The following is a 21660-nucleotide window of genomic DNA, read 5'->3' as shown; positions in this document are numbered from 1 at the left end:
TGGAGCATTCAGGGTAACAGAAACTCTGGTGTCTCCTGTCCCATGGGAGAAATAAACACATGAGAACACCCATGTCTGGGTGGACACCTGCCCTCCCCAACCTGCTGGAGAAACAAACACAGGAGAACATTTGTGTTCAGGTGGACACACAGCCCTCTGCAACCTGTTAGAGACGTACACACATGAGAATATCTGTATCTGAGGCGACCCAATCTGGGTCAAGGCAACCCTGATCCTGGAAGAGGCCAGTGGGTGAACTGACGCTGCTTACATATGGGCATGGAGCTGCAGAGGTGTGTGTGTGTGTGTGTGTGTGTGTGTGTGTGTGTGTGTGTATGATGTCAGTTATGGTGTGCATGTGTAAGAGGGAGCAAGACAGCTCCTAAGCTACAGGGTAAAGAGTGTAGCTGAGGTCAGAAGACACTGTCGGAAGAGTGACCAGGTAGAAATACTGGTCAATCATCTACAAAGGAATGAATGGGTAATATCCAGATTAGACAGTCCTTCTGTAACTTAACAGCTAAACACTCAATGAACCAATTAAAAAATGGACAGAGGGGCTGGAGATATAGCTCAGTGGTAAAATGTTTGCCTAGCAAGTCCCTGGGTTCCATGTCTAGCACCTCAAAATGAGCAAAGGACTTGACAGGTGGTAAATAAGCTCAAGAAAAGATACTGAGTATGACTAGTTAGTAGAGAAATACAGATCGGAAGCACAGCAAAAGCTGCAGGTGTAGCTCAGTAGCAGAACTCTTGCCCTGGCTTGTACCCTAGAACCAAAAATACGACACTCAAAAAGCAACCAGCAATGAAAAGCCACTCCACACGCCTGATGGATGTTTTGAAAAAGGTGGAAATGGCAAATGTTATCAAAGATGTGGAAACAGTTGAGCCCTATGCATTGCTGATAGATATGTGAAATGGTACATACCCCGAAGAAAACATTCCTCAAGGGCTTACATGTAGTCATCTGGGGCCTGGAAACATGGCTCCATGGTAAATGTGTCTGCTACTAGGCCTGATGACTTGAGTTAAATCTCTGGGACCCATCTAATAGAAGGAAAGAATCACCTTCCATATGTCCTCTGCCCTTCATACATGTGCTATGATATGTGCTCACACCTCCCACCATCATACACACGCAAAACAAATAAATGTAATACATCTCTTTAAAATGTAGTCATGTGATGTGACCCAGCAGTTGAACCCCTATGTGTGCTGGAAAGCAGAAACACGGACAGATCTTTGCACAACCATGTCAGTCATAGAGGCAAAGCTGGAAGCATTCCAGTGTGAGCCAGACTGATGGAGTAGCACAATGACATGGTGATGCTATGAGATGCAGTCACAGAGGCCACTCTCTATGTGGATCCGCTGCTCCAACAATGAAACTAGCTCAGACATCATGGAACCACTCACGGCAAATATGGTATCATTAGACGGACTCTTACAGGAAGCAGGCAGGTCCCCAGCAGACCAGTTTGACATTCCAGCTGATAAATCTGGGATCAGCCTCTGCAGCTTTAACCCTTTTAAAAAAAATCTCTAACCTCAGCTAACCAATCAGGTGTTTCCTGTGGTTCTATTTCCTTGTTCCCACCTTACCAAACTCACCCTCTGCCGTAAGGTGGCTCATAAATAACGGCCAATTCGGCCTATAAGTTGGTCGGGATTTTTGTCTTTTGACAATACATGCAGTGGAATATCATGCAGCCTTTAGAAAAGGACACTCTGACACCTCCCAGGATACAGCTGGACTGGAGGACAGTATGCCCAGTGACACAAGAGGATGAGCCTATGTGGCTGCTTCTGGAAAGCTGCTGGATCATTATTGCCACTGAACTTCACTTGAAATAGTGAAAACAGTAAGGTTTATGTTAGGTATATTTCACCACAGTACAGAAAAAAAAAAACAAAACCCCACGAGGAAAGAAGATGCAAACAGGAAGCAGAGGCCTGGAGACAAACCGCATCCTCTCTGTCCCCCGTCCTGGAGGGTGGAGGAGCCTAGTGCTAGTTCCCTTCTGAGAGGTCGGAGCAGTACCACTCTGACCAAATCAATTTACACCAAGGCAGCTGTCCTCCAAGGGGCTTCTCACATCTTAATTACTCTCAGCAAGGTGTTCTTTGAACAGATATTTTCATCTAGGAATCTTCTTGTTGCAAATTACATCCTATGTCTCCTGTATCTGTGGTCCTGTAGGGGCTAGGAGTCAGGCTGGGGATGTGAACATACCATGTATAAGTGTGTCTGAGCACACCCTTGTACACACACACACACACACACACACACACACACACACATGCACACACACAGAAACATAGATGAGGTATATGTGGCAATGGCAATACATCTTTAGTGTACTGGAAGTTCTAGTTAATGTATCAGAAGTTATTTTCTGCTAACAAATCCTTCTATTTATTTTATGCTTTTGTTCTGATTTTAAAAGGCAAGTCATAGCTGAGTGTTCTGTCCTACCATACCTATAATCCCAGAACTTAGGAAGTTGAGGCAGAAAGATTGTCAAGAATTCAAACTCACTATGGGCTATGACTATGGATTACATAGTGAAGCTTAAGATGGCTTAGACTATAGAATGAGACTCTGTCTAAAACGAAACAAAACAAAACAAAAAACAACTTGCCAAACAACAACAAAAACTCCATCTCATTATAAAACCAACCAAACATAGACTTTAAGAAAACAGGTCCCTAGGCATAGTGGAGCACCCCTGTAATCTCAGCAACCAAGAGACAAAGGCAGGAAAGGGCTAAGTTCCAGGCCAGCCTGGGCTACAGAGTGAAACCCTGTCTTGAAACAAACCACAACAAAAAAAGGAAGAGAAAGAACGAAAACAAGACAGCTGGCACTGCTGAGCTCCGTGGGACCGTCCTTCCTCGTGACCTATGGCAAGGCAGAGTCTCAGTTTCTCCCTAGTCCTCTCAGTGCTTATCAATTTTCTCTCTATATAAACTACCAAGATTCAGGATTCACTAGTGCTGAGGCAGGTGGGGCTGGCTTCCACATGCAGTTGGAGAAGTGGGTGGCCTGTTGCCTGTGGCCAGCATGGAGACAGCAGTGTGGGTTGCATGGGACAGGGCCTGGTGCTGTAAGGTGTTAGGCGTTCTGACAGAGGGCTTTAGTTTCACCCTGAGTGGTGACAGAGGTGAGAGTGAGCTTGTCTCCCAAGGACAAGGTGTCCTAACCAGTCGTACTCCTGCATTGTGCACCAATGTTAAGTGATTGAGCAAACGTATTGGCATTGTCTGCCAACAGACAGATCAGATGGTGAATATACACTCAGAAAACCATGCAGCACTGCCATGTCTGCTCTTTCTGACAGATTCTTGTGAGTCAGGTGCCCACGGGACAGTGTTGGCATCTTATCTCCGTCCTGGTGCTTTGGCTCCTGCCCTGTTCAGAACTGAAGTCACCTCTCCTCCCAAGCTAGTGCTGACCAAAATGATGGGTATGGAGGGCTCAGCTGCTCACTATTTTGTCTATAGGATGTCAACAGAGGTGCCCTTCTCACCGAAGTCACTCCTTTATCAGGGGTCCCTGTGATGGGGGACATAGACTAAGATAGACCCAAGTACCCTCCACTCTCTGGTGGGTCATGGGTGTTCCTAGATGTCTCTTTCTCTGCATTTGAGGTTTTCCCTGACTCTGAGCTTCAGCCTGAGAACATACTAGAATGATTCTACACAAGCCGGAGTACAGGACCTACCTGCCTAGGGAAGAAGTAGGGCAAGCAGAGGGACAGTCAAGGAAGGTGAGCAGACTGTGTGTGGAGGCCAAGGACTCAGCCTTGGTGCTCCCTGGGTCATCGTGACCTGGGATTTGTTGGTGCCAAGGCCCCAATATAATTCTGGACTTGCTGGATAGACCAAGGAAGGTCCATCCTGCAAGCAGTGACAGGAGCCCTAGGGCCCTGCGTGTCTGGAGTGCTTAGAGTTCAGGAGCCAGAAAAGGGCACTTGGGCAGGGAAATAAGGCTGGAACGTGGCAGGGGGCGGGGGGGGCGGGGCTCAGAAAAATCAGTGGAAGTTCTTTTTATGACACAGACTGGTGTGGACTGAACTGCCCCTGAACCTTTAGGTTGAAGGCCTTGCCTTCTAGTGAGTGTCTGGAAACAGAGCCTTTAGAGAGGAAATCAGAGTAAACAGAGGTTAGATAGAACTGTGACCTTACCAGAAGAAGGAGGGGCTTAAGGGGCTCTCAAAGGGACTAGGTGCAGACACAGAGGGCCTTGGCCATCCGCAAGCCAAGGAGAGAGGCCTCTGGCGCCAACCCTGTCAGCGTCTCTGGATACCATGCCTGTAGCCTCGTGGCTCTGCTGCACCCAAGCCCCCCATTTGGCTCCCCGTGAATAGTATCCCCTTTGTGGGCCACTGGAAGGTCACTATAAGCCCATGTGGCCAGTGCCCTGACTGTCCCTCACAGGCCAGGTGTTTGTCAGGTGTTTGTGGAGTCCCCTGTAGCCACCTCTGCCAGCTGCACCCCCTGTGCTGGCCACCTGTGCCCTCCCTGGGGCCTGGGCTCCTCTGATGTCTCCATTTTGTTACTTGGCAACTAGAGCTTTCTTGTCCCTCTGGACTAGACAGCCCAGTGCTGGGACAGCCCATGTTCCTGGGTAAGCCAATGCCCCAGGTGATGCTGGGCTTTCCTCTCATTGTTTACAGAACGGTGCTCCCTAAGGAGCTTGGGGAAGGCAGAGTGGAATAAACAGGGAACATCAGCAGCCCTCAGCTAAAGTACTACCCACCACCCCTGCAGTTTGTGTCTGTCAGGTCTGGGTGTGTTTATAGAAACAGGCAAGTGGGGATCAGAACCCAGGCACTCCCAGTGTGCAGACAGGTGGTCACAACCAATCAACCTTGGAGACTTGATGTCCTTTACCTGGGGACGAGCTAGCTGGGGGCTTGGGCCTGTGCTGGGGTGGGCAAGGGTACAGATCCTGTGATCTTGGGTTTCCCCCAGCAGTTGGCGCAGGACAGACCCATGTCTTTCTAGGAATAGGCTCTGCCATACTGGCTTGTAGGCAGAGGTGCGCTGAGCATACTTTCGGTGTCTGCTCAGCCTGACACATTTCTGCAGCTCCTACCACCTGTGAATATGTTCTGGGCTGTGAGATGCTGATCCCCAGCCTGCTGTCACTGAGTCTCACATTCTGTGTGGGCCTCCTGAGACTAGGACAGCTCCTGTGTGGTGCTCCAGCTGATGCTGAGATGATACAGATCCCTGGTCAATGAGTGCTTAAGTGTTCTGGGCAGCCGTAGAGCTCAGCTGGTGCAGTCTCTGCTCCTTGCCTCCCTGTGCTGGGGCTTGAGGGTGGTCTGGAGGCAGGGGTACAGGCAGGGCATGCCCTAGATAGGTTCCAGCATCTGTAACCACAGAGGTCTCCTTGGGTCAGTGGGCTGCACATTGGCTTAGAGTTGTGAAAACCCCACTCTGACTCACTGTTTACCTTTCTCACTAATAGTCCAGAACTATCAGAACATGTGGGCTCGTCAATGGCCCTAACTCACAGTTGACTCATTTTCTGAGACACCTGGGCTAGCCCTTGAGATGAGATAGGGTATAGAAGTGGAGTATAGCTACCTACTGGGTAAAGCAAGGTTTCTGTGGCCACTCATGGGAAGTAGAGTTGATTGACATCTGCCAAGTAGACTCAGGGTCTGACCCCTCTTCTTGGGTGTTCATGCCCCTGAGGACCACTGACCAGCCAGTTGTTGAAATGACTATGTGTGGCACCATCACTACAGTATGGCTTCATTCTCAGAGGAAACTGAGTCTCACTCTGCCCGCTGTGCCTTCATAAGGACGTACTGAACCACGTGGCATTGGCTGGGAATGTTCCAGGCACCCTGAGAGCTGTTTCCACTCAGGTATGGTGTGGCTATCAGATCACTAGCTAGTATCCTTCCCAGGGAAGCCCTGCTAGGCACAAGTAGAGGCCCAAAGAGGCCATCCTGGAGGTGGGGGTAGCCTATCCTGTAGGACCAATGAGACTCCCACAGGAGACCTGCTGCTGCCCTTCAAGTTTGACTGAGACCCTGGGCTGTAGCTCTACCATTCAGAAGTAGGGAGGGTCACCTGCATGTGAAATCATCCACTGTGCGGTTTATAGCAGCACTGGTATTACCAGGGTAAAGGTCCAGGCTGCTAGCTGCTCGAAGACCAATTCCTGGGAGAACTGAGAATTAGTAGGGAGGAGTCAGATTTATGGAAGGGCAGCAGCCTTGAGAAGGCAGCGGCTTCTTCAAAGCTCTGTCTTGGGCAACTCAAGGCCACAAAGGGCCCTTACAGGGAGGGAAAGGAGTTCCAGGGAGGCAGTGGGTGGGGAGGTTACTTCTGCAGAGTTGTTGTCCAGGTGTGTCTCCTTTCTTCTACTCAGGAATGCACAATTGGACTTGGACCTTCTGGGCAGCTCCTGCCACTGTCTTTTTAGAAACACCACTTCAAGAACTGAATGCTAAAGGGATGGAGATTACTGAGGTCATTAGAGGTCCCTGGAGTCTGAATCTAAAGAAAGCAAACATATAGCAGAAGGGAGGATCAGGGAGGCATGACAGCCTTGCGGAAATTTGCCAGGGACAACTTCCAGAGAGCTGTCTGCCCAGAAGCAGGATGACCCAAGTTTCAGGAAGGTGCCCACAGAGTCCAACTGAGACGTTTCTGGTCTGGGGAATGTGTTTAACGGTTGCCCCTGCCTCATGGGGCCATTGTGGCATGCCCATCGCTGCTGCATCTTCAGTGCCCTCCCATATATGGCTGCTCTGCACACCCAGCGTAGGCTGAAGAATAAACTTTGTCTCCATGGAGACTGAGCACCCAGGCCCTAACCCACTGGGGTAGTGCCCGTGTCCTCTGGTGCTTCACAGGCCTATATGAGGCAGTCCCAGGCAGTCGGAGGAGGAACAAACAGGGTGCCCCAGAGGAAGTGGACAGCAATGTGGGACTGAGAGGGTGACTCATGGAGCCCATGTCTGGACCTAAGCCAGAAGTCCTGTGACCAGAGCAGGGCAGCCAAGAGTAGAATCAGTGTCCAGGTCATCTGCTCAAAGAGGAGAGGGGGTGGGGCACGCAGGTCCATCACTGCTCCCCTTAGTCCACCAAAGCCCCTTGCTTCAGTCCCATGAGGCTCCCTTCAGCCAGGCAGACCTAGTTATTTCTCTCAACTTTACCTCTGGGGTGTCACTGACATATGCATAATCAAGGTTTCATTAAGGAGGTAAAGGCCGTCTTCACCAGAACTCTGGGTGGGTGAAGCGCCCTCTCGTGTCCCTGCCTGCGCTCTCTATTAAAGCTGTGGCTTCTTGAACTTTGCTCATGTTTGGCAACAGCTTAACTTGGAAGCCCAACTGTGACTTTAAACCCAGCTCAGGTAAATGTTTTGTTGGATGGTGGCTTCAGAAACACCCTGATTTCCTGATGGTGACATTAGAGGACTGAACTGCAACATTAGCATGGAGCCGAAGAAGCGTTGGAGGTCAGGTCTGCAAACCAGAGGGAACACAGCTGATGCCCAGCAGTGGAAGTGTGATACGGACAACAGACCTGGCCTTGTCCTAGCGGAGGAGCCAGGTGTGACATGGACAACAGACCTGGCCTTGTCCTAGCGGAGGAGCCAGGCTAAGCACCTTGTCCTAGCAGAGGAGCCAGGCTAAGCACCTGTGCCCATCCTCCGTTTACATACTGATTCCTAACCCCCAAAGCTTAGGGTTCCTAACCCCTAGCCTTAGGAAGTGGGGTCTGGCAGAGATCACTGAGGCGAATCAAGCTGTTGGACTTTCCCCAGAAGGATGGGAACATACAGTGAGAAGAGCCTCTGTGAACCAGGAGTCTGGTCTCAGCAGACACTTTGATCCTGAACTTCTAGAAATATGAGAAATGATATCTGTTCTTTTAAAAGTTATGCAGCCCAAGGTATCTTGTTATGACCTAAAGAGACCAAGACAGATGACCTAGTGCTTTGTTCTCCTTTTGCAAATTTACCTGAGGTTGAAGGACATTTCCAATTTAGTTCAGTGTGGCTTCACTATGTGCAGGCTGAGATGGATGGTGGCTGTGTATGCATTCCCTTTTCATCTGGGTTAGGGCTGCTGTAGGGAAGAGCCAGTGCTGGTGAGACCCCCGGCAGGAAGGTGGGCTGGTGAGACCCCCGGCAGGAAGCTAGCAGATTTCCTGTGTGTCTGCGTGTCCTGGGGACCTCACTGCTCTAGTGTTGTCCTTAGGAAGCAGAGCCACCCTCTTCCAGTGGAGGCTCCTTGCCCAGGCACTGGGGCAGGAGGAAGCATGGAGTCACTAGGTGAGGACAACAGGTGGTCTGAGGAAGGTGGTCGGGGACGGGTGACAGGAGGACCCTGGGTTAGGGCAACTGTGGGACCTGGAAGTACGCCTGAAGCTGGGAGTGGCCCAAGTCCTGTGGGGCCTCCCCTGCCACCTGCTTCCTTACTAATGCTAAAAAGAAGTCCGTCCCTAAGCATCCAGCTCTCCTGGCGCCCCCTCAAGCCCTGGCAGGGTTTCCTTGTACCCGTCCTGGTATGCAGTCTTTGTTGACATAGATAGATTCCCAACGGTACATCCTTGGAAAACTAGAGCCTCCTCCTCTATCTCCCACCAAGCCTGACCAAGCAGGAGAGGGGATGAAACACTGATCCCTTCCTCCCACCTCAGGCTCCAGTGAGTCATTTCACTTCTCTGCCCAGCATAGTTGGCCATACAACTTGAAACAGGCATCGCCTTGGATCTTCTTGCCCATGTTGGGGTTCCAAGCCTGGCCCCTGAGGTGCTGTCCAGGTGTGGCTGGATTAGGAAGTAGGAGGGGGCCTCCTGGATGGGGTTCTGTGGACCACAGGCAGACAAGTGCCATGATTTCTGGGAAATTCTGGAGCTGTCTGGGCTGCCACTGAAGCAGAAAAGTCACTCACAGCTCAATCAGACAACAGTGGTTTTAGGAGGTTCCAGCACATTTTTTGTTTGTTTGTTTGTTTGTTCATTTGTTTGAAGCAAGGCCTCACGTATTCCAAGTTAGCTTTGAACTCATTATGTAGCTGAGGTTAGCTTTGAACTCCTGATCCTCTTGTGTCTGCCTCCCAAGTACTGGGATTACAGGAGTATACGACCATGCCCAGCAGTTCCAGTGTGATTTGTGACCTGCGTTTAGAAATAAAGCCCAGGAGGTAACATCCAGTCTTATGCTCTCCTCCTTAGGGGAAAAATGCAGAGAAGGCTTCTGATCCTGCTGGTACTGAAGTGCCTGGTGCCTGACCTGGGACCCACAGCTTTGTATGCAGGCGTGGGTGGATGGCTTCAGGGCTGGAGACAACGGCAGAGCTAGTTCCGGCCTCTGATAGCAGCAGGTGTGGTGAATCACTGGTTTCCAGCAGCCGGTGATATAGAGTCTTGAGAGAGCTGGGCTTCTTGGCGCTCCTGAATGTAATCTCAGCCAGAGTCTTTTATTTCCTTCCTGTTTAATCATGTCCAGAAATTATATCCAGCAGAGTGGAGCTGCAGCCTCCTTCCTGAAACAGTGGGTGGCTCCTGAGAGTTCCTGGGTTTATTTGTGTGACCGAGGTTCTGTCCAGAGCCACATTTTGGGTAGAGCTTGGCTGACCCCATTTGGGCGCCTGACCCATGTTCTTCCACCCCTGGGTATCCCACAAGGAGGATAGGAAAGGGAAGTGGGTGACCTGGCTGTACTCCTTACACCAGGAAAGCTCTGGAAATGTCTCTGGTTGCCTTGAACCCTGGATCTGAGGACAGATTCAATGTGATCCTGTATGCCTCCAGCCTGTGCTGAAACTCTGTGAGACTGTAAGGCTCAGGGTGGGGGAGGGGTGTCACCTATGCATCCCAGGTTCTATTCAGAATGAGAGGTAGCCATTTAGGCTGGTCCACAGGGATAGACACAAGGGCCAGCATCAGTGGCAGCTGTGGCTGTGGGAGACACATTGGGGAAGTGCCTGTGTCCCAGAGAGCAGACCTGTGTCCCTGGAACAGCAGGCCCTAGGTGGTGGTTCTGATCATGGCTTGCAAGGGTGCATTTTGCACTGAGAACTGCTCTGTGTAGCCATCAGATTTGGCATCTCAGGATCCTGCTCAAGCCCTACAGGGGTGGCAGGTGTTTGGGGGCTGGGACCAGTCATACCAGAGACAGGGAAGGTATGACCAATGAAGCCACAGAGCACTTCAAGGAAGGGAGGACAGCCGGGGTGATGCTGAGGCTGCCTTGTATAAGCAGCTAGCAGAGCTGGCCTGGTTTGTACCTGCCCTTGCATCTGTGTGTCTGTGCAAGCATGGGTACAGATGTGTCCAGTCTAGGAAAAGCCTGAGAAGAGGAGGCCTCATGGTATGTCCACGTAGCAGGATTTGGTGCTGTGGGGAGGAGTCCAGGTTGCCCCTGATAGCTTTTAGTCAGATGTCTCTGCTCCCTCCCCAGAGGACACTTCATTATATGAGGGTCAAGTCTGAGTGTGCGATTCTGTAGGGATCGTGGGGGCCGATTTTTGGTTTCAGTAGGACCAGGATACCTCAGGGACATGGAGTAGCTTGTTTCCACGGGGACTCTGGTTGGGATGTGGTCCTGTCCATCACCCTTGTCTCAGCTCCAGTCTGTCCTGCAAGGTGGTTGACAAGTTGTCAGAACTGTGAGGAATCTCCACCCCACACAGAGATAAGTTCCCCCTCTGGCTGGCACCAGGATCCTATTCCTTCTTTTAGCATGAGATTCCTGGGAAAATTCCGATTTCGTGGGGTCCATTGTTGCAGTTGTCTGATAGCCAAAGGGAGGGGCGCTAGTGTCTCCACAATATCTTCATTCCTGCCAAGACAGTTCGTGTTGTTACTGGATCCATGTCTAGCTGCTCACCACTCAAAAGTCAATATTCGGGAAATGTTAGTTGGAAGGCAAATCAGATTTATTCAAAGTCTGGCATCTAGAAAATGGAGGGCCTATTGTTCTTAATGCTGTAGCTTAGGGGACTCGGTTTTTACAGGGTGGAAAAGGGCACAGGACAACGGGCTGGAAGGCTGTTTGCTGAGTGGGGTCTTTATCATCTCTGGCCAGCACAGGGCAATGAGTCTCGACCTCCTGTGTCTAATTCCTGTAGTTCTTTAAACAGACTTATGGCTTTTTAATATTTTTTTTAAGTAAGTAAAACCCCAGGGTCAGTTGGCACACGGGACTGAAGACTAAGGAGAGTGTTATACACTCTGGTGTGATCTGAAGGTTTCCAGGTGTCCTGGTTCCTGTAAATCTGAAGATTATTTAGCAGTTAACCTCTTAATCATTTAGGTGCAGCTTCTCTTCAAAATGTAGAATGTTGGGCCAGAGGAGGGGATGCGACCTGGCAAAGGCCAACTGCCCCATGAGTGGTCGCTGGCTATTGTACTTTGCTTCTCTCTGCAGTGCTTGCAGGACCAGTGGCCACCTGGGCCTGAAGGTGTCATGCGTGAGTCATGCTTTTGATTTCTTAGGGAGGTACAGTGCTATTCAGAGCTTCGGTTATGTACTGGTTAGATTTTGCCAACTTGACACAAGCTAGAGTTACCTGGGAAGAGGGAACTTCAGTTGAAGAATTTTCTCCATCAGATTGGTTTGTGGGCATGTGTGAGGGGCATTTTCTTAATTGCTAATTGATGTAGGAGGGTCCAGGCCACTGTGGGTGGTGCCATCCATGGGCAGGTGGACCTGGGCTGTATAAGAAAGGTAGCTGAGCATGAGAGAGCAGGCCTCCAAAGTCTCTGCTTCAGTTCCTGCCTCCAGGTTTCGGCCTTGAACTCCTGCCATGGCTTCCCTTGGTGATGGACTAAAATCTGTAAGATTAAATAAATCCTCCCCAAGTTGGTTTTGGTCAGTGTTTTATCATAGCAACAAAAACCAGGGTAGGACAGGTTTCTTCTGTGAAGTTTTGTTTTCTTGTCTTTTTAAGACAAGGTCTCCCTCTATCCCCAGCTGGCCTGGAATTCACTATGTAGACCAGGCTGGCCTTGATCTCACAGAGATCTATCTGTTTCTGCCTCCTGAGTGCTGGGATTAAAGGCTTGTACCCCGACATTGGCTTCTGTGAATTTTGATAAATTATGTTTGCCAAAGATTTGTACTTTTTTCTCCGCTCCCCGCCCGGTACTAAAGATTAAACCCAGGCCTTGCACATATAAAACTACCACCGAGTTATATCCCCAGTCCATAAATTTATCTGATCTAAGTTTAGAAAATTATCATGGAGTTATTCTTCATATCTGTACAAATTTCTAGGCTACAGCAAATTTCACTGACCATGTGGTGCAAACCCACTAAAGTTCATGGTCTCACGTTCTGGAAGCCAGAAGTCTGGCACCCTGCTGTGGGCAGGGCCACTCTGTCTCTAGGGCTCCAGAGGATGAGCTTTCTGGCTGGGTGTTTCTGGACTTGTGATTACATTACCCTGGCCTCCACCTCTCCCTTTCCTGGGCTCTTTTCTGAGTCCTCAGATCTTTTGTGTGAGGATGACAGGCACGGAGTAGTACCACAGTTTCTCCTCATCCCAAACGAACATTTACGAAGACCTCGTTTCCCATCAAGGTCTATTCCTCTGGGCTCAGAGGTCATATTACTTAGGGTTCCCATGCCAGTAGAGGTGACAGCCCACATGGTTGAGGGCATGGTGAAGTGAGAACTGTGCATGTGGTAGCAAGGCACCTGAAGGTGGACTTCCATATGACTCTCTGGGAACACAGTTCAGCCCCTGACACCATTTCCACAATTATTGCTATATCCACAATGAGAGATCTCCCCCACCCAAATATAGTTTGGATGAACCTTTATGTCTCAATAGGTCGTGTCTTCATTGTACCTTAGCTAAAAATAGTATTGGATTTCCATTGGGACTCCCTCAGGACTTCATGTCCTTGGAATGTGTTAAAGTTCCATAGCTTTAATGATTTTCTCAGTCTTTCTGTGGTTGATATTCTGCTCGTTCCTCTGTGAACAGAGGTCACATTCTCTGTTGTTCTCATGCTAGTGGAGGTGAGAGGTCACTGTGAAGGGAGCTTGGTGGAGTGAAAGCCTGGCGTGGGTATCATGATGGAATGAGAGGTGAGGTTTGGGGTGCACACCCCAGAGGCTTCATTCTTCTCCTGGCTTGTCTCAACCTTAATCTTTGATTTTGCTCTGTCCACTGGTTTTTATCAGCCACCAAGAGAGGTGCTTTGAAATCTCTAACACCTCATGACAAACTGTCTGTTAGTCTCTTGATTCTGCCGCCTCTGCAGTGAATGCTTTGCCTCCTTTGGGATTGAACGGGCAGTGTTTATTTACTTCTGCGTTTATTTACCGCAGCACTGGTGACTGAACCTGACATATGCTAGAGGAGAACTCTACCACCGAACTCTATGTACCACCAGAAGAGCAGTTTTTATAACTAGCCGTCACAGCATGGCTCTAGCTTTTGATGGAACGACAACTTCTAACATGCTCCGGGCACTTATAATCAGGCCTTTTACCACTTGCAAGGGAACACCCCAGTCCTGTGTGTCTGCGAACTTCAGCCGTACCCCTGCAGGCATGTCTGCTTTTGGACTCTGCTCCACAAATCCCTTGCTACCAGATCTGAGCAGTAGCTTAGATTTGCCTCCATGCCCACCATCCCATCCCCTCTTGCTGATCTGCGTTTCTGAGCTTTCTCAGGACCAGGCCTTTCGCTTGGCTACATTCTTTGGCTTTATGGTTGGAGGTGTTTTGACTCTGCCTTCATCTTCAAGGAGGCTTTTGCTGGATGGACATCTAGGTTCTAGACATCCCAGTTTCCTGCTCTACCCTTCCTTTGGTCATTGCAAACAGCAACTCTGCCATGGCCAGAGATGGGTTTGCAAATCCTTTTTGCTTTATCCCCCCCCCCCAAAAAAAAATTTAAAGCTGGGTATAGTGGCACATGCCTTTAATCCCAGCACCCAGGAGGCAGAAGCACGTTGATCTTGAGATAGAGAATAGCCTGGTCTACATAGTGAGTTCCAGCTAGGGACTACAGGGAGACCCTGCCACCAAAAAATTTTTAAATTTGGGACTGGAGAGATGGCTCAACAGTTAAGAGCACTCTAGTTCCAGGGATTCTGACATCTTCTTCTGACCTCTGCCAGCACTGTATGAAGATGGTGTATTTACATACATGCAGGAAACACTCATACACATAAAATGAAAATTAATAAAATATTTTAAAATTACCTGACACTTGAAGACACAAAGTAAAGTTAGACAGATAAGGCATTGTGTGATATATGTCAGTTCTCACACACACACACACACACACACACACACACACACACACACACATTGTGGTGCTTAAGGTTTAAGCCAGGGTCAATATATCTATTTTCTCTAACATTTATCACCCCTATTGTAAAACATTCATAATCCTAGCATATCAGAGCCTGATGCATCTGTTAACCAAACTAACAGCCACTTGGTCTTCATGGATTCATTTCTGACCATTACTTCTTCCTTCCTTCCTTCCTTCCTTCCTTCCTTCCTTCCTTCCTTCCTCTTCCTTCCTTCCTTCCTTCCTTCCTTCCTTCCTTCCTTCCTTCCTTCTGTAGTGCTATGGATTGAAGTCAGGGTCTCATGCATACTATGCAAGTGCTCCGCACACTTCAGCCCTTTAGATTTTTTCCCCTCTATACCCATCAGTGTCCTGGTATTACACATCTTTGGACTGTGCAGTTTGTCTCATAGAAAGGATCTAGCTTTGCCTTTGGGGGAGGGCTGACCTAGAATGGTGAGTTTGGAGTTGTAAAGTCCACGTGATGCTGATGTACTTTAATAGCAATCAAAGCTTATTTTTAACATGTATTTTTAACTCATGCCCTGGAGAAATAGAAATTAATCACTTGCATTATTCACACAAAGATGTTCACTCTTGATGGTAGTGAGTTCTAATGGCCTGTTTGTCTGACTCTGTCATGGGACTTAAGCCAAATATTTAAGGTTTGAATAAGGTGATTCATCCAAGAGAGTTATCTAAGCCATTACCTGCTAGGAAAACAATAGTTTTCCTCTTTTTCTTCTCTTAATGGAATAGAAGAGAATTGGGAAAAAGAGGTAGATTTTAGTTTCCTCTTTCAAGCAAAATTCAAAGTTTGAAACGTGAGAGGTTGAGAAGCCAATTTGGTGTTTACTGCCCCACCAGCAGTGTGTGCACATGTCCCCCAGTGCACACAGAGGAATACTCAGAGACCAAGAGTGTCCCCTAGCCTGTGGGGGAGGGTCTATTCCCAGTGCCTCAGTCTTTGGCTGTCCCTGTGGCCTTGCTGAACGGCTGCCTCTCAGGAGGTACAGGGCCTGGCTGGATGGTTTTAATCACTTATCTGGGGGTTCTTCTGCCCAATACAGCTTTGGTCCCTTTGGGTTTTTCAGGACTGGTGTTACTTCCTGTCAGGGATGTGCTACAGATGTCCATACCCAGGGTATAAGGCCTAGGGTTGGTGCCCCCCTCCTTTGGGCTGGGGGGTCCTGTAGCTGCTTCTGCACTGCCTGATGAGGTGCCTCTCCAAGCAGTAATACTCCCCAGAATCCTCTCCCACCCCGCACCTCCAGAATCTGGATCTCTGGATGTCCCACCTGCCTGTAACCAAAGAGTGATCTTTGGCACAGGCCTGTGTCACTTTATCAGTGCTGGGTTAATAATAGGACAGAGATCACAGTGGGGAGGTGGTCTTCTTACTCTGGTTAACTTAAGGGATTGTGAGTTATTTTTGTCTGGACAGTGCTACATAAGTTATAAAATGTCTTGGGTCTAAGCAGGATGGGAAATCATCCCCTCACCCCAGCTGACAGACCCCACCATGTGTCTTATCTCTCTCAGGTTGAATGTGAACACGTGGTTCTCCATGAGACAGTGGCACACTTTAAACACTCTCTCCTTCTTAGATATATACCCTAGGAATTGTTCCCCTCATTCTATACAGGGAAACTCATTTAGCAAGACAAAAATTATTCACAGTGGTTAAGAGGTGGAAAGAACTTGAGCGTCCATCAGGTAAACAAGACATAGTCCATCCACACGGTGGAATGTTACTGGATTTGAAAAGGAAGGGCATTCTGACGTAAGCTGCACCATGGATAAGCCTCAAGGACATTGTGCTCAATGAACCAAGCCAGTCACAAAAGGACAAATGTTGTGTGATTCCCTGGAATCACTGTATTCACAGACAGGGAAGAATGGAGGGGCCAGGGGCTGGGTCTGGGCTGGGGACCTGTGTTTCATGAGGACAGAGTTTCAGTTTGGGAAGAGAAGAAGGTGGAGATGGATGGTAAGGATGCTGTACAACTTCAGGCCATGGAACTGTGCTCTATGGTGATGATAGTGATGTGTATTTTTTTTGTATTTTCTGTAAACAGAACAAATGCTTTTAAAAAGGAAAAAGCAAAGCTGGGTGTGGTGGCACGTGCCTTTAGGAGGCAGAAGCAGGAGGATAAAAGGAAGTTCAGAGGTCAGCCTGGTTACATATTGAGTTCCAGGCCAGCAAGGGCTGCAGATAGAGACCTGTCTCAAAATAAGCAAGCGATAAACAAGCAACCCCCAAAAACAAAAAAGGAAAAAGCAATCAAAATTAAAACGTTTATGAAGCCAGGCATGGTGGTGCACGCCTTTAATCCCAGCACTCGGGAGGCAGGGGCAGGTGGATCTCTATGAGATTGAGGCTAGCCTGGGCTCCATAGTGTGACTTCCAGGCCAGTTAGGGCTACAAGGAGCCCCTGTCTCAAAAAGACAAAAAAGAAAACAAACAGTTATTTGTGAGTGTGTGTGGGTGTGGTGTTTGTGTCAGAGGACAACTTTGTAGAATCTTTCCTCTTCAACCTTTACTTGGTTCCAGGGATCGGACTTAGGTTTATTAGGCTTTCGTGGCAAGCACTTTTACCTACTGAGCCATCTTGCTGGCTCTGAGTAGGTGTTTTCCCCCCCAAGGTGCCAGCAGTAGCTAGACAGTGACCTGTGGTCGGTTGTTCTCATGTGACAGCTCAACGGCCACAACTACCCTGCAAGGAAGAATTTTCAACTTGGATGGATGTCAGCCAGACTTCTGACACTGGGTGGGTTTGGAAGTCTCACCTCATTGGCCTCAAAACGCCCACAAGTGGGAGGGGCCTGGCTTAGTCAGAGGGTCAGCTTGTCCTGGACTTCAGGCAGAGTGTGTGGTGGGTTGATTCAGATTTGAATGTCAGAGACACTGAGTCTGGGGCAAGCAGGGATGGAGGGGGAGGAGAGCACTTTGGGGGATGAGCTGGCCCCCTCTTTGTAGCCCAGAAAGAGCCCCACTGGCCCCACTGTGCCACTGTTTTACAACCACAGCTGGGAGCAGCAGCAGAGTTCTGGGCTGAAGAGGTTGATGCAGGAACCACACATACCTGTTAGGGCTTTCACCACCCATTGAACACCAGGTGCAAGGATGAACATCTCTTCTGAGGCCAGGATGTGCACACAGCTGCTCCGTTCCTAGCAGGGCCTCCTCCATCTATGAGGGCAGCCCAGGCATGCATCCTGTGGAGCCTGGGCAGAGATCTTATGGGCAGGAACTTCCTGGCCCCTCCACTCACCTCTCAGTTCCTAGAACTCTTTTCCTTATCCCAGATCTGCCCTACACTACCTCTTCTGGCTGTGTGACCTTGAGCAAGGGACTTGGCCTTGGGACCCACAAAGTAGGCATTATTATTGTGCATGATGTGTGTGTTTTCTCTTCTAGGATTAGTTGAGCCCCCAAAAGGGCTTAGGCTGGGGAGGTAACTCAAAGGATAAAGTACTTGGCTCTGACAGTGTAAAGTGCTGGCTGTGAATGAGCCTGAATTCATGAGAATCTGAATTTGAATACCTGCACCCAGGTAAAAGCTGGGTGTGGGGATACATGTATCTTAACTGTGGGGTGGAGACAGGTGGAGCACTACAGCTTGCTGACCAGCCAGTCTAGTTCAAACAAGGAGCTTACGGTTCAGTGAGAGACCTCGTCTCCAACAGTAAAGTGGTGGGAACCGGAGAGGTGGCTCAGCGGTCAACATTACTGGCTGCTCTTGCAGAAGACCCGGGTTCGAATCCCAGCACCCACATGGCAGCTAACAACTGTGACTCCAGTTCCAAGGGGTCTGATACCCTCTTCTGACCTTGGTGTGCACTGCACGACATGGGCGCACTTAGATTCATATACATAAAAGAAATCTAAGAAAAAAAATTTTAAGTGGAGAGGGATAAAGGAAGACATCTGAAATCAACCTCTGGCCTCCACATGTACACTCATACATGAATGAAACTGCACACACATCTGTACACATATGTATACATCACACACATAGAACATACTCACACCAGAAAAGAAAGACCTTAGAGTGTGTCTGGAGTAAAGTGTTATAGTGATATGTTTGTTAGAGGGCTCTGGAAAGAATGGGGACAGCATGCTAGACATGAACTTGGACCTCTGACCTACCCATTACGACTGCAGAGATTATCAGCCATTGGAGAGATGTGGATGGGGCTCTAGCTGGCCTTGGTGCAGGCTGACCACCATGGGGACCACTGGGTGAGATGTAACACGGTCTGGGATTCTGTTTGTAGAAATTCAGGCCTTGGAGGCAGGTACCTCTCTCAGGGACTGGTGACCAGACAAATTCTTTTATACTATGTTGGAGTTTTGTGATTTAACAAATATTTGTCACCTTGCCCTGTTCTGTTGACAAAAGGCTATGTCAGAAACAGCCCAGGTCTCTCCCTGCCAAGAAGGTGTGGAACTTGGAGTCCAGCAGAAGGTCACTTGGGCATGGTTCAGGGCACCTGGTTAGCTGACTCTGCCGTCTCTGTTACAATGTAAAGCAGAGCTATGGGCTGAAAGCTTAGGAGCTGGGAGAATAGTTATAAACTTTCCAAGGCTGTCAATTTCCTTTCTCTTACTGAGGGCAGCCTACTGATACCTACTTATACAGTTCACACTATGAATTCTTTGCACATGTCCCCTGTTCCCACCAGTCCTAGTCAAAGAACGACTATCCTATACCCTAATGGTGCCCTCCCTCCAACACCCTCTTCAGGTCTGGGTATTCCTACTCCAAGCTTCAGGTAGACAGAATGATGAACACCTTCTTTGGCCCTCTAAAAGACCATGAGGTACCTGTGGTATGTGTGGCCTCCGCTTCAACTTTCATGGCTGTGTAGGATCTGCTGGGTGATCACCATGGTGGGAAGTTGGTTCCAGTCTGGGCTGCTGGGAACAAGCCTTGTGTCTTCTTCAGGCATCAGCTGGGGTGGCATTTCTGGGTCTTCGGCTTTCCTGCCTCCTGCCATACTGTGTACCAAGGCAGCTACACATTACATATACCTCTGACAGCCTGGAGCTGAGTTTGCCACAGTGAGTGCACTCATCACTTGGAGCAGTACCTTGAACATAGCTATGGGGACTACCTGGGCATGTCACCTTTTCTCCATTTCTCTGTGGCCACCTGTGTAGAATCCATGTATGTACAGCGGCCGTTATGTATGTGCTGGCCCCCTTCTCCATCCTTGCCAAGGAGAACAGAAGTATTCAATTTTAATGGAGTCCACTTTGCCAGAGTTTACCTCTGGTGAAGAGCACATTTGGAGGTCACAAAGGGATCTTATAGTCATGATCCCTGTGGCAAATCTGCACTTGGCAACTACTGAGGACAAACAGCACCGCAAGCTGAGTCTCCCTGCCAGCCTCTGGGGGCTACCCATGGGGCCTCCTGTCCAGCCAGCAGGGTGAGCTAGGCTCCCACAGCCTGGGGGCATCTGAGGAGTGAAGTGAAGCTGCCAGTCTCTATGGACAGAAGGCCCTGAGCTGATGACAGAGATGGGCAGTGGAGCCTGAGAATGTGACGGGAGGGTGACATTGAATGACTTTTTGGGTGACACTATGTGTGTCTTTGGTTTAGATACACTGAATTTTGGAATGAACAACAGTGGGGAGCTGGTGGTCTGAAGGCAGGTAGGCCTCCCCAGAGCCCAAGAGGGGATGCTTGTGCCACTAGCCCACTACTCAGAACAGTGCCTGGGTGGCCCCTTTCTACTCACTTCTGCAACGTCCCTCATGGAAGCCCTGGAGGAAGCAATGTGTGTTCTTAGTCTGCCCTGAAGGCAGCTTCCCAGGGAAGGGTACAGGCTGGACTACCCCCAGGTGCCAAGGCTGGTGGTTGTGGGTGAGGAGTTAGTACAAAGCCTGGTGGCTGTAGGTAGTTCCTCTCTGCAGGCAGAGACCAAGCGCAGCTAGGCCTTGGACCTTTGGCAAGACAAGCAACCACAGATAGGAGTATGTGTCAGGTATACTGTTTCAGGTATTTTCGAAAGGGATTCAGAAGTGCTGTGCCATGTCTCCTGGAAGCCAACAGTCTGGAAAGACAGCACCACTACCTGCACTATACCACCAATCTCAGCAATGCCTAGGTGTCTGGGCTTCAGTGTGGCCTTGTCTGCCCCTGTGAGCAAGGGTAGACTCGTGAGGCTAGGGAAGGTGTCCAGAGGGCCAGGACTTTGTGTCTTATTTCTTGATTTTTGCTTTAAAAGCACTGCAGGGGAGTAAAGAGATGCCTCACTTGCCAGTGCTTTACCAAATCCCATAACCCACATAAAAAGCAGGACACTGCCTCACACCTGTAATCCCAGAGCTGGGATAGAGGAGATGGAGACAGGTGGATCCGTAGAATTTAAGGGCCAGGTAATCTGGGCTGCAGGTCAAAGTTCCAAGCCCGAGAGAGACCCTTTCTCAAACAAAAGGGCCCACATTGGAGGTTGTCTTATGACACACACATTGTTCATGTGCATACCCACAGGTGCATATATAAACACAAACGTGCACACACACAAAAAGAAAGAAAAGAAAAGAGACAAGCACCACAGAGCATACAGTACGCCTCTCACTGCAGCTGGAGAAAATTTTAAAGACGTGTTCTCAGGGCTTCCCTCAGTCCTAACCTTGCCACGCATGGTCTCATGGCAAGAAAAACACATTTTCATAAGACCTGGCGTCCTGTCTAGAGTAGTTACAAAGGGCAACTATGCACCTTCCTTTGTAGCCTCCTCTGACATCAGCACAATACTCATCATGCCTCCAGGAATGTCTGATAGCTCATCCCTGGTCCTGTGTAAGCTACTTATCATTGTTTGAAATGAAAATATTGGGGGCTGTGGTGGTCCTGAGGTTCTGCACAATGGGGCAACAGGCATCGTCCAGCTCTACCCGACAGGGGTTATAACAGCTCCACAGGTTGCTCTGCCCTGCTCCCTTCTATAAGACGGCCAAGCTCAGTGACCTCCCTCTGTACTCCCAACATACCTGAGTGTATCCAGACTGCTCTCCAGTCCCACTGGGTGTAGTCTTCGGTGTTGTCTGGGTCTCCCTAATGCGGGTGTCATCCCACAGCAGTGGATCTTGCTGTGTGATCATTCAGCCACAGGAAAAGGGCTGAGAGACATATTTGAAAAACCATCTATAGCTGGGCATGGCTGTATAAGCCTGTAATCCCGGCACTTGGGAGGTGGAGGTAGGAGGATCAGTAGTTCAGGGCTATCCTTGGCTATATATCAAAATTCAAGGCTAACCTGAGCTATGAGGCCCTGTCTCAAAAAAAAAGCAAACAAAAAACAAAAAAATGAGGGAGGGAGGAAGAGAGGGAGGGGGAGGGAG

Source organism: Nannospalax galili, unplaced genomic scaffold (genome assembly GCF_000622305.1).
Source record: "Nannospalax galili isolate Female #2095 unplaced genomic scaffold, S.galili_v1.0 scaffold1146, whole genome shotgun sequence".
NCBI lineage: Eukaryota > Metazoa > Chordata > Mammalia > Rodentia > Spalacidae > Nannospalax > Nannospalax galili.
This window is presented reverse-complemented; position numbering follows the sequence as displayed.